Source organism: Chelonia mydas, chromosome 13 (genome assembly GCF_015237465.2).
Source record: "Chelonia mydas isolate rCheMyd1 chromosome 13, rCheMyd1.pri.v2, whole genome shotgun sequence".
Classification (NCBI taxonomy): Eukaryota; Metazoa; Chordata; order Testudines; family Cheloniidae; genus Chelonia; species Chelonia mydas.
This window is the reverse complement of record NC_051253.2, coordinates 34,606,763-34,618,741: the sequence shown is the minus strand read 5'-3', so window position 1 is coordinate 34,618,741 and position 11,979 is coordinate 34,606,763.

The window sequence follows — 11,979 nt, the reverse complement described above, 5'->3', positions numbered from 1 at the left end:
CATGGCACCGCGGGAGGCAGATTTCCTCAATTCTGGGATGCAACCCGGGCAGCAGAATTAACCCACATTGCCAGGGCAGAGTTAATGAGCAGGAGTGGCTGGGCGCTTTGTAGAAAAATGCACAAACAGCAGCACAGAACAGGGCACAGCACCCCTTCCTGAGTCACCCATCCCACTCTCTGCCCCCCAGCACCATGCTGGGGCATTTGGGTCAGCTCTAATTCCAAGGGTGGAATGCCCCCTACTGCATCCCCTCTCACCCTCTGCCAAAGCGCACCCCTTAGGGTTACTGATCCAAATTTGGGGTTATTTGACCTAGGGGTTCCTGAGATACAGGCTGCCTGTTAAAAAATACCAGCTTTTCTCACCGTTGATGTATTTTTGCAACTTATTCTTTTTTTGCCCAGATCTGGGGGATTGAACCACAGCTCTGGTGCTGGCATGGTGGTCTCGCTCCTTTGAGGAATACCCCCTGTGAGTGCATGGCACCCCCCACAGGTCTTTGGGGGAGAAGGAATCAAAATCTAACCTGCGTGAGAGTTTCGTTCTCCGGGGAGGCAGGTCAGAGGTCAGAGGTGCCGGTTTTGCTGCAAGCAGTGTTCCGGAAGGGCGCCGTATACTGCCGGGCAGCCGGAATGCTGCATTGCTGTTGGTTGTTTGTCAGTGAATATTTATCATCTTCCCTGGCAGCTGCATCACCCCAGCGCAGGGAGAGGCTGAACTCTGGAGAGGCATCGGCATCCCCAAAGGAGCATCAACTCCAGGGGCCATGTCGGTGATTAACTTATTGACACCGATCACCCGGACCCAACTGGGGAGTCGAACCCCGACCTCCAGGGCAGAGAAGAGTTTGGCTTTAGAAAACCTGAGCTCCTTTGCTGCGTAGATTCCAAGGCCAGACGGGACCATTGCGATCATCTGGTCTGATCTCCTGTAGAGCACAGGATGGCGAGCTGCCCCAAATTGATTCCTGTTTGAACGAGGGCAGAGCTTTTTGAAAACCAGCTGCCAGGGACTGAGCTGCCACCACAGCCCTTGGCAAGTGTATCCCTGGAGCTAAGTCCCACCAAGTTGTCTGTGGTCTACTAGAAGTTGCCAGGTCCCGTTAGGTTTTGGGTTGGACTATTCAAAGTACAGTGACACTCCTGTATAACTCTCTTGTCCAAGGGCCTATCCAGTGTCTTTTGTACAGCCCCGTAAGCAGCCCGGTACCCTGTACTGGCCCCCAAAACAGGCAGCGCGCCTGGTACTTGGGTTCTCTACAGCCAGAAGAGTCTTTTACTGAGATCTCCTGGAATCGCAAGAGCAGCTGCTTGAAGTCTTCCCTTTGCCCGTCGTTTCCCAGGGCGTCTGCCCGCTGAACCATGTGACAATGTGGGAATATTCTGTAATATGTTTATGAGGCCTGGCTGTGCCTCTGTTTCCCCTATGTGCTATGTTGTTGCACCATGAGTGGAAGGGGACTGCTGGCTCTCTGGGCAGGCTGAGACACATAAGTGTGGGTGTCCCCTAGCCATCTGACCCTTAGTCTCCATCTCAGTGGAGCATCTGAGAAGAGAACACCGAGGAGCCAACACCTAGCACCCAAGGACAGTGAGGGGCATGGACTGCCCCACCTCTCTGCAGGGAAGTTGAACAATCCCCCAGTAGGAGAAGAAAGGACTGGGAGGTGTGAGGTGGAGGATGAGAGCTGGGGCCTGGGAGGAGTCGGGGTTCTCACCTGGAGGTCAGGCAGAGCTTGAACCAAGGGGTTCCCTTCAGCTTGGCAGGGCTCTGGACTACCCAGCATGGTCTACACTTCACCCTTCATCTCTCTGTGCTACCCTAAGGACGTCCTAGGCTGTGTCCAGGTGACTCATGAACCCGACTGTTCTGACAGCGCCGTGTGAGCGTCACTGCCAATGCTGGGCTAGGCGCGTTCATCCCGGCAGCGCGGCCAAGTCTCCGTCGGGGGCTGTCTCTCATGGACTTGCTGGGCAGAGCTCATGGGTTGCAGCAGAGGGGCTTCAGGCCCAGGGGCCCAGTCTAAGGAGATGGCGAAGCCACGTGGATTACCCTGGAGGAAGAGCGAGAGCCTGCGGGGGCCCTCAAATACGCAGAGCTACTGGCCCAGCCACGAATGTGAAAGAAAAACCAGCTCTGTGTGCTTTTTATGGGGGTTATTAAAAATCAGTAAACAAGGAAGCCTTTAAAAGCAATTAAAGTTCTCGCTAAGGCTGGCTCCTTTTCAGCTCTATGAAACTAACCCAATATTAGAACACACATTGCTCAAATCAGGAAAACAACTGGGGCTGAGCCAGTCAATGAACGAACGGACAGTCCTGTTATATCGAATCAGCAATTGAACAAGCCAGGAAGGGGCAGATTTTTAAAGGAATTTTATTGCGTAGTGGGATTTTCAAATGCACTCATTGAAATCAATGGGAATGAAGCATCCACATGCTTTTGAAAATCCTACTACAAGCCTAAATACCTTGAAAAATCTGGCTCTTAACGGACAGAGCGAGTGATCGAGCCATGAGGTTTGTGCAGGTCATGGTTACTTCTTAGAGTTACTCATCCAGGAAATGTAAGGAGGCCTCATTTAGCTCGGAGCCCTTCGAAGTTACCGTACAATTGGGATCTGTCCACAGAGCAATCGGGATGCAGCGTGTGGAGACACTAGCTTTGATCGAGCCCGCTCGCTAAAGATAGCAGTGTAGTCAGGGGGCCATGGGCAGCCCCCTGGCACAATCCCAGCTGGGACCCTGAAGTCATACGCAGGGGGATAACCTCTCTGGCCGTGGCTACACTGACCTTTGCAGGGGCCCAGCTCAACCACAGCTCTACACGTGCTGCCCCGACACAGGGCGGACGTCCCCTTGTACAGCTGGCTCCCTGCCCGGACTAATGCCCCTACTTTGGATACAACAGCCGTGAGCAGCAATAAGTCCCCCGTTTCCAGAGGCGAGCGGGTTCCCCAGCAGGTGAGGATGCTCCGGTGCTCTGATGTGCACTAAGAAAGGGCATGCAGGGAGCGGCACCAGGCACACAGGGCTGCGAGCGGGGGAAGGAGCTGAGAACAGGCGTCATCGGTGCATGGAACAGGCCCTGCAGCACTGCCACTGGGGGTGGGGAATGGGAACAACCGCTGAGCAGAATGGAGCCGTTCACACGTCTCAGAGCTGTTGCTCCAGGCCAGATTATCGACATGGGGTGTCCACTCTGTGCTGCCCATGATACAGTATAGCCGCCCCTTCCCCACCCCCACCCTCTGCTGCACTCGTGCCCATTATATAGTATAGCCGCCCCTTCCCCAGCCTCTGCTGCCCCTCGTGCCCATTATACAGTATAGCCGCCCCTTCCCCACACCTACCCTCTGCTGTCCCCATGCCCATTATACAGTATAGCCGCCCCTTCTCCACACCCACCCTCTGCTGTCCCTAGTGCCCATTATACAGTATAGCCGCCCCTTCCCCACCCCCACACTCTGTTGCCCCTTGTGCCCATTGTACAGTATAGCCGCCCCTTCCCCATCCCCACCCCCACCCTCTGCTGCCCTCTGCACCGTCCGGCCCTCTGCTGGTGAGTCCCCTGACAAGGAGACCCCTGTACTCCTCTGCTGACGACACCTACGCAACACTGTGCTGGAACAAGGGGTTCCGGGTCCCTCGCGGTGCACATGCGCCTCTGTCCTTTGATCATGCACATGGCGAGGGACCTGAGGCCAGCCAAGATGGGCAGGGCCCCTCCATATTTTCTCCATCACCAAGCTCTGCCCCACTCCTGAAACTGATCTCCAGATCCCCTCATATCACAACCACCGCTCTGCCAAGCCGCTTCGTCTTATCTGCTCACCGTTCGGCTGCACCCAACCCAGGGACTGCAGCTGCCATGCACACGGCTAATTCCCTGTGGTGCTTGCCGATTCCAGGGGGGCAGCGGTAAAGTTGTGTGGGTGCCAAAAATCCCCCACTCCGTGGTCCAACAAGGACACCCACCCTCAGCCTTCCGGCTCCTCAGCTGTCGCCTCCCTTGGGCGGAGACCTGCATCTCTCTCCCTCCTTTGCAAGCTCTATCCCCAACAATGTCAGCCTGCTTCACTGTGCTCCTCAGAGAGGGTGAAGTGGATGTAAGCAGAGTCAGGATGAGCTCCACCCTGACATCTGGTGGTGAGGTGTGGCAAGTTGTGGAAAAGAACTTCAGGGACTGATCTCATTTGCATAGGCACACCCACCCCGCCTAGAATGAGGCCATAACTGCCCAAATGGTCACTGTTGTGGGATCCCCAGTGTCTCTGTTATTGGGGCGGGAAGAATAAATTGTTATTACCCTGATTATGGGAACTGTGCTTGGAACTGTACTTGGCCTTTTGTTATGATGGAGGGACTCACCATCAACCGAGTAGCACTCGCTAGGCAAGGGACATGGGTTCCAAAACTCTGTGAATTGAGAGAGGCTTGAGATATGTATGAGTACTTGGTGGTGTGGGTTGTTTTGTGAGGGCATGAAACACCAATTGCACCTCTGTCTCTCTCCACTGTGCAATGTCAGAGCTAATTTTGTGTCTATTGAGAGTTTTGCTACAGGTACTGTGCTGAATTCACTTTGGCCTTGTGGTGCACCAGCACTAAGGCTCCCACTACTATGAGCTGAAATCACTGAGCACTGTGTCAAGTAGTGGGGACCCGGAAGAGCTAGAGTGCAGTGGTGCTGTTCGTGGATAGGCTGGCGGAAGGTCTGTGAGATGGCTAGGCGAGCTGTGCAGAGCGGAGCTGTTTGTGAGACGGCAGAGTGGAGCGTTTGTGAGATGGCGAGCTGTGCAGAGCGGAGCCATTCGTGAGACGATGGAGAGTTCGTGAGACAGCAAGGTGAGCTGTGCAGAGCGGAGCTGTTTGTGAGATGGTGGAGTGGAGCGTTTGTGAGATGGCGAGCTGTGCAGAGTGGAGCCGTTTGTGAGACGGCAGAGCAGAGCAGAGCAGAGCAGAGCCCTGTGGGGCAGTCAGCTTCAGGACACGTAAGGTGCCCCTTACCTCTTTCCCCCACACACAGGCACATTTTAGCCAGACTGGGGAGTAACACTATGCAGATGAACTTTTGAACTCTGGGGCTGGACTTTTTGGACTTTGGGTGATTTGTGGATTGCTGGATCAAGAGACGTTTGGGTTCTGGGACTCAAGAACCCGAGGGAAAGGATGTGGCTCAATTTGGTGGGGTGGGTCTTTGCTCATGGTTTGGTTAATGAACACTAGTTGTGGTGTTTCCCCAATTTAATGCTGATGTCGTTTACCTCATGTTATTAAAGATTCTCTGCTACACCGAGACTCTGTGCTTGCGAGAGGGGAAGTATTGCCTCTTGAGGCGCCCAGGGGGTGTGTAAGATTTTCCCAGGTCACTGGGTGGGGGCTCGAGCCAGTTTTGCGTTTGCTTTGATGAGAGGGAACCCCTGTGTACTGAACCTGGCCCTTGCTGCTATCAACTTGGCCTGGCAGAAGGGTTACATTTTTGGGGGCTCGTCCGGGATAAGATTGGGTCAGTACCCCTCGCAAGCACATCTTAGGTGAGTCATTAAATTGGGAAAACCCAAAATCTGGTTGTTGTTGTTTTGATCTGTTATATTTGGGAAAGAAATTACAGTTTGTATAATGGCCCTACACTTGCTAGAGGATTGGTGCAGGGGGATGAATATTAACCCTAGGAACTGTGTCCTGGTGACCGGGGTGCCGGAGGCATTTGATGAAGGCTCAATAGAGCCTGCCTTAAGGGCATCCACTGAGTACCTGAGTGGGGTGTAAAATGCATGGGCGCATGTTTGTGAGGGAGGACGGAGATTTTGCTGTACTGTGTGAGCTGCCGTCGGCTGTGGACCCTCTACAGGTTCCAGGCACGATAGCAGTGGAAGATGGTGAGTGGAAGGTAATAACTACTGGGAGCCAGCCCTCACCAGCCCCTGCCTCTGAAGTGGAGTTTTTAAAGAAAATGTCGGCCTTTTTGGGGAAAGAGGGGAGGACCTTGGCTGATATGCCGGGTCTGTTGGGCCTTGACCCAGGAGTCCCACCCCGGGAGGCTGCTCCATCACCTGATGAGTGGGTGAAGGCTTTGGGGCAAGCATTAGAGAAGGTTGTGCCACCCCACCCTGAGTCAAGCCCCTATCGTAAACTGCGGTTGTTTTCTGGGGGTCCCATCCCAATACTTGGGGAGGAAGCATTTGAACCCTGGCTGGAACACACCACTGAAATGCTGCAGGAGTGGGCAGTACCTGATGCTGAAAAGAGAAGGCGACTAGTAGAGTGCCTCAGGGGGCCAGCCCTAGATGTGATTCGCACCCTGAAGCTCAGTAACCCTGCGGTCAAGGTAAAGGACTGCCTAGAGGCCCTTGATCATGCCTTTGGGAGAACCGAGGGCTCAGAGAATGTTTATTGCAAGTTCCTCAATGCCAGGCAACAAAAGGGAGAGAAAGTTTCTGCCTATATACAGAGGTTGGAGAAATTATTACAGAGAGCCATCATGAGGGGAGCAGTAGCGGTTGAGCAAATGGACCGGACTAGATTGGCTCAGATTGTGAGGGGAATTCAATATCAGAACCCAATCCTTCTCCACCTTCGATTAAGGGAGCGCCAAGACAATCCACCGGGTTACTCTCGGCTGATAAAAGAGGTCCGAGAGGAGGAAGAGAGGCAGGCAGCTGGTGAGGTTTGGGAGGTTCAGCCACCCCAGGCAACTGCCACAACATCCATACGAATGCCCAAGGTGCTGATGGTGAATCCTCAAGAGGAACTTACCCAACAAGTGCAGGTCCTGACACAGAAAGTGGCTGAACTAGAGAATACCATCGATTCAGCAAATACTTCAGGGTACAAGGAACCCCCGTTACCACGGTCCAGAAGAGTACAGTTAGAACCTCTGCCCCACCCCAGCAACACGGGAAAGGGCAATCCTTCTTCTGCTACCGGTGTGGTCAGGATGGGCACATTGCTGCCAGGTGTCAGAATGCAGAGAATCCCCCGCTAGTATACCAAAAGCTGAGGACCACCTGGGGAAAGTCGGAAAACGGCCCCAGGGCCCGGGAAGGGAGCCGCCTAGGCCTGCAGGGTTTGGAGGCTCCCCTGCGAAGAACCATGCCACCCGAATCCCACCAGGATTGATAGGAGCTCGAGCAGAGGTCACTGTAAAGGTTGAAGGGACAGAATGTAGAGCAGTGCTTGACACAGGATCCCAAGTGACTATCATATTCCAGTCTTTCTACCAGCAGATGCTTACGCATCTGCCTATACAGGCCTTGACAGGGCTTGGCCTGTGTGGCCTCAGCATGGATGAATACCCGTATCGGGGGTATGTCATTGTACACCTGGAATTCCCAGAAGAGATCGCTGGGGTAAGACAGGAGGTGGACACTGCAGCTTTAATATGCCCTGACCCTAAAGGTGTCTCTGATGTGTCCGTGCTAATAGGGACCAACTCCAGCCTCTTTAAGGTACTTGCAGATTACTGCAGACAGCGAGCAGGGGACCAATACCTGAATACCTTGGTGATACACACACATTGTGCCGCAGCCTACAGAAAAATTGAGGACGCAAAAAGAGTGATGCCTGATTTGCCGGTGGGAGCATTGAGGTACGCAGGCCCGGTCCCCTTAGTGGTGCCTGCAATGACAGAAAAGGAGGTGATTGTCATGAGTACCTGCCTGAAAGAGAGTAAGAGAACATTAGCAGTGGTAGAGCAGCCGACCGAGGGAGGGCTCCCTGAAGGAGTGCTGGTTCTTAGTGGAGTCATAACCCTACCTGCTGAAGCCCAGGAAGAGGTGACTATACTGATTGCTAATGAAACAAATCGTGATATTTTTGTGAAGCAAGGACAAAAGATAGCAGACCTCTTTGAGCCCGAGTCAATTGTAAAACCCCAGTGTGAAACTCAAGTTCCGACGATAGACCCAGCAAAGTTTGACTTTGGAGATTCACCAGTGTCCGAGGAGTGGAAAGATCGCCTGAGGAAGAAACTTTGTGAAAGATCCAAGGTGTTCTCACTGCATGAGTGGGATGTGGGATGTGCAAAAGGAGTAGAACACAATATCAGACTACATGACTCTCGACCTTTCAGGGAGAGATCTAGGAAGATTGCTCTCTCTGAGATGGAAGACGTGCGACATCATCTTCAGGAGCTGGCTGCGAATGGCATCATTACAGAGTCCCGCAGCCCATACGCCTCACCCATTGTGGTAGTCCGTAAAAAGACTGGGAAAATCCGGATGTGTATTGACTACCGCACCCTAAACAGCCGTACTGTGGTCGACCAGTACACTATGCCTCGAGTGCAAGATGCCTTAGACTGTTTGCTGGGAAGCCAGTGGTTCTCCGTGTTGGATCTTCGAAGTGGATACTACCAGATCCCTCTGGGAGAAGAAGATAAGGAGAAGACAGCCTTCATCTGCCCATTAGGGTTTTATCAGTTCGAACGCATGCCCCAAGGGATTTCTGGAGCACCTGCCACCTTTCAACGTCTCATGGAGAAAGTTGTGGGAGACATGAATTTACTGCAAGTGTTAGTTTATTTGGATGACCTGATAGTGTTTGGAAGAACCTTAGAGGAGCATGAAGAAAGACTTCTTAAAGTGCTTGATAGGTTGGAGGATTATGGTCTGAAGCTTTCAATTGACAAATGCCAGTTCTGCAGAACCTCCGTGAAGTATGTGGGTCACATCGTGTCCCAAGAGGGTGTGAGTACTGATCCTGATAAAATAGAAGCACTCACTACATGGCCACGTCCAAGTAACTACAGAGAACTCAAGACCTTTCTTGGATTTAGTGGCTACTACCGCAGGTTTGTGAAAAACTATGCTACGATTGTAAAGCCTCTGAATGATCTTACCAGGGGACATCAGTCCAGCAAGAACAAATCTAAGACCAAGAATAAGGGGAGGTCCCCAAAGCCTCCTGTGCAGAGACACTATGGCCCCTTTGAATCATTTGGGCCACGGTGGGATGAGAGATGTGAGAGGGCGTTTTGAGAAATCATTACTTGCCTAACTCATGCTCCAGTCCTAGTTTTTGCTGACCCAAGCAAACCATTTATCCTGCATACTGATGCCAGTTTGGAGGGTCTGGGAGCAGTCCTGTACCAGGAAGTGGAAGGCAAACATAAACCTGTAGCCTTTGCCAGCCGAGGATTGTCCGATAGTGAAACTCGCTATCCCACCCACCAGCTGGAATTCTTGGCCTTGAAATGGGCCATCACTGAGAAATTTCGAGACTACTTGTATGGTGCTCAGTTCCAGGTGTGGACAGACAACAATCCACTGACTTATGTGTTAACAAGCGCTAAGCTGGATGCTACAGGGCAGAGATGGGTGGCCGCCTTGGCTAGCTATGAGTTCAGCATTCCGAACCGATCAGGGAGAAGCAATGAAGATGCAGATGCATTGTCCAGGCATCCGCAGGCTCCAGAAGTTGCTGTGATACCCCCAGATGGAGTGAGAGCTATTTGCAGTGTGAGTCGCCGAGAGCCAGAGGCCCGTGAGAGCCTTCAGGGATGTGTTGCAGAAGCTTTGGGCCTGCCCCCTGAATGCATGCCTTCTGCTTCAGTGAACTATATTGCATTGGACCAATCTCCTTTGCCCATGCTCAATGCGGCTGACTGGCAAGAAGCCCAGCGGCAAGATATTGACATTCGTGATACACTACTTGCCAAAAGGGAGGGGCGAAGCCCAGCTGCGGTTGTCCCACCTAACCCGGAGGGTAAACTGCTATTGAGAGAATGGACCAAACTAAAACTGATTCAGGGAGTGCTACACCGAATGACCACCGACCCTTTACAAAAGCAATGAGCACAACTAGTACTGCCAAAAGAGTACAGAACCCTGGCCATGAGGGCCCTGCATGATGACTTTGGGCATTTAGGGATGGAGAGGACCCTGGAACTTATTCGTAGCAGGTTCTATTGGCCCCGAATGGCTGAAGATGTTCGCAGGAAATGTGAGACTTGCGCTCGATGGGTTCAAAGGAAAACTCTGCCCACGAGGGCTGCATATCTCAAGAACATCACCAGCAACAAACCTTTGGAATTGGTATGCATTGATTTCTTGTCTGTAGAGGTAGACAAGAGGAATGTTGGGAACATTCTAGTAGTGACTGACCATTTTACACGGTATGCACAGGCATATCCCACACGTGATCAGAGGGCCACCACCGTCGCTCGAGTATTGTGGGACAAATATTTCTCAGTCTATGGATTCCCGGCTCGGATACACTCTGATCAGGGGCGGGATTTTGAGAGTCACCTTCTGTAGGAGGTGCTGAAGATAGCAGGAATTAAAAAGTCTAGGACAACGCCTTATCACCCCCAAGGTGATCCTCAGCCAGAGAGGTTCAACCGAACCCTATTAGATATGCTGGGAACTTTGCGACCAGAGCAGAAGGCAACCTGGAGCCAGCATGTCGCATTTCTGGTGCATGCCTACAATGCCACAAAGAACGATGCTACGGGAGTCACCCCATATCTCTTGATGTTTGGGCGAGAACCAAGATTACCCATAGACTTGTGCTTTGGTGTATCAGAGGATGGAGATAGCTATGAAACTCACCAGCAATATGTATCCCGACTAAGAGAAAAGCTGCGGGATGCTTATCACTTAGCTACCGCTGCGGCTCGGAAGAACGCAGACCGCAACAAACATCGATATGATGCTAGAGTGCGTTCGCAGGAGCTCCAGCCGGGGGACAGAGTCCTGCTGCGAAATTTGGGTATTGCTGGCAAACACAAGATAGCTGACAGATGGAAGGCAATACCTTACCTGTTGATGGAAAAGCTGGGAGATCTGCCGGTCTACAAGATCAAACCTGAAGACAGTCCAGGGCAAATAAAGACGGTGCATAGAAACCTTTTGCTCCCTGTGGGGGAATTGGTAAGCACCCCTTATGAGATGGGCCACGACAGGGCAGCCGGGCAGAACAGAAGTGCTAAACCAAAGCCGCCATCCAACACAGACAGCGGGCCCCCTGCAGCTAACTTACCCCTATTCTGCACATCTGAGAGTGAGTCTGAGGAGGAAGACACAACCCTGGTGTATCCTGGGATGGAGACAAGATTTCAGTCTCGATCAGCTGAACCAAATGAGAGTTCTCCCTCTTCTGCCCTAAACCCCATGGCGAGCTGTGCAGAGTGGAGCCGTTCGTGAGACGGCAGAGCAGAGCGGAGCCCTGTGGGGTAGTCAACTTCAGGACACGTAAGGTGTCCCTTACCTCTTTCCCCCCCACACAGGCACATTTTAGCCAGACTGGGGAGTAACACTATGCAGATGAACTTTTGAACTCTGGGGCTGGACTTTTTGGACTTTGGGTGATTTGTGGATTGCTGGACTCAAGAGACGTTTGGGTTCTGGGACTCAAGAACCCGAGGGAAAGGATGTGGCCCAATTTGGTGGGGTGGGTCTTTGCTCATGGTTTGGTTAATGAACACTAGTTGTGGTGTTTCCCCAATTTAATGCTGATGTCGTTTACCTCATGTTATTAAAGATTCTCTGCTACACCGAGACTCTGTGCTTGCGAGAGGGGAAGTATTGCCTCTTGAGGCGCCCAGGGGGTGTGTAAGATTTTCCCAGGTCACTGGGTGGGGGCTCGAGCCAGTTTTGCATTTGCTTTGATGAGAGGGAACCCCTGTGTATTGAACCCGGCCCTTGCTGCTATCAACTTGGCCTGGCAGAAGGGTTACATGTATAATTACCACAGTCAAACTACCGCTCCCTTCTTTCTAAGAAGCACCTTTATCCTTAAGGTCAAAGCATTCCAGAGAAAACAGATCGGAAACCCAAAACCTGCCCCACCAGCAGGTAGGCAGCAGCAGGTCCTGAGTAGCTGCACCCACCCGATGCTGTTAGGATGACCGGATGTCCAGATATTATTGGTGCCATCCCGCTATTCGGGGCTGTGTCTTATATATGCCATTATACCCCCGCCAGGAAAAACAAGTGTCCCGATTTTGCAGACGTGCTATCTGGGCCCCCTAAAC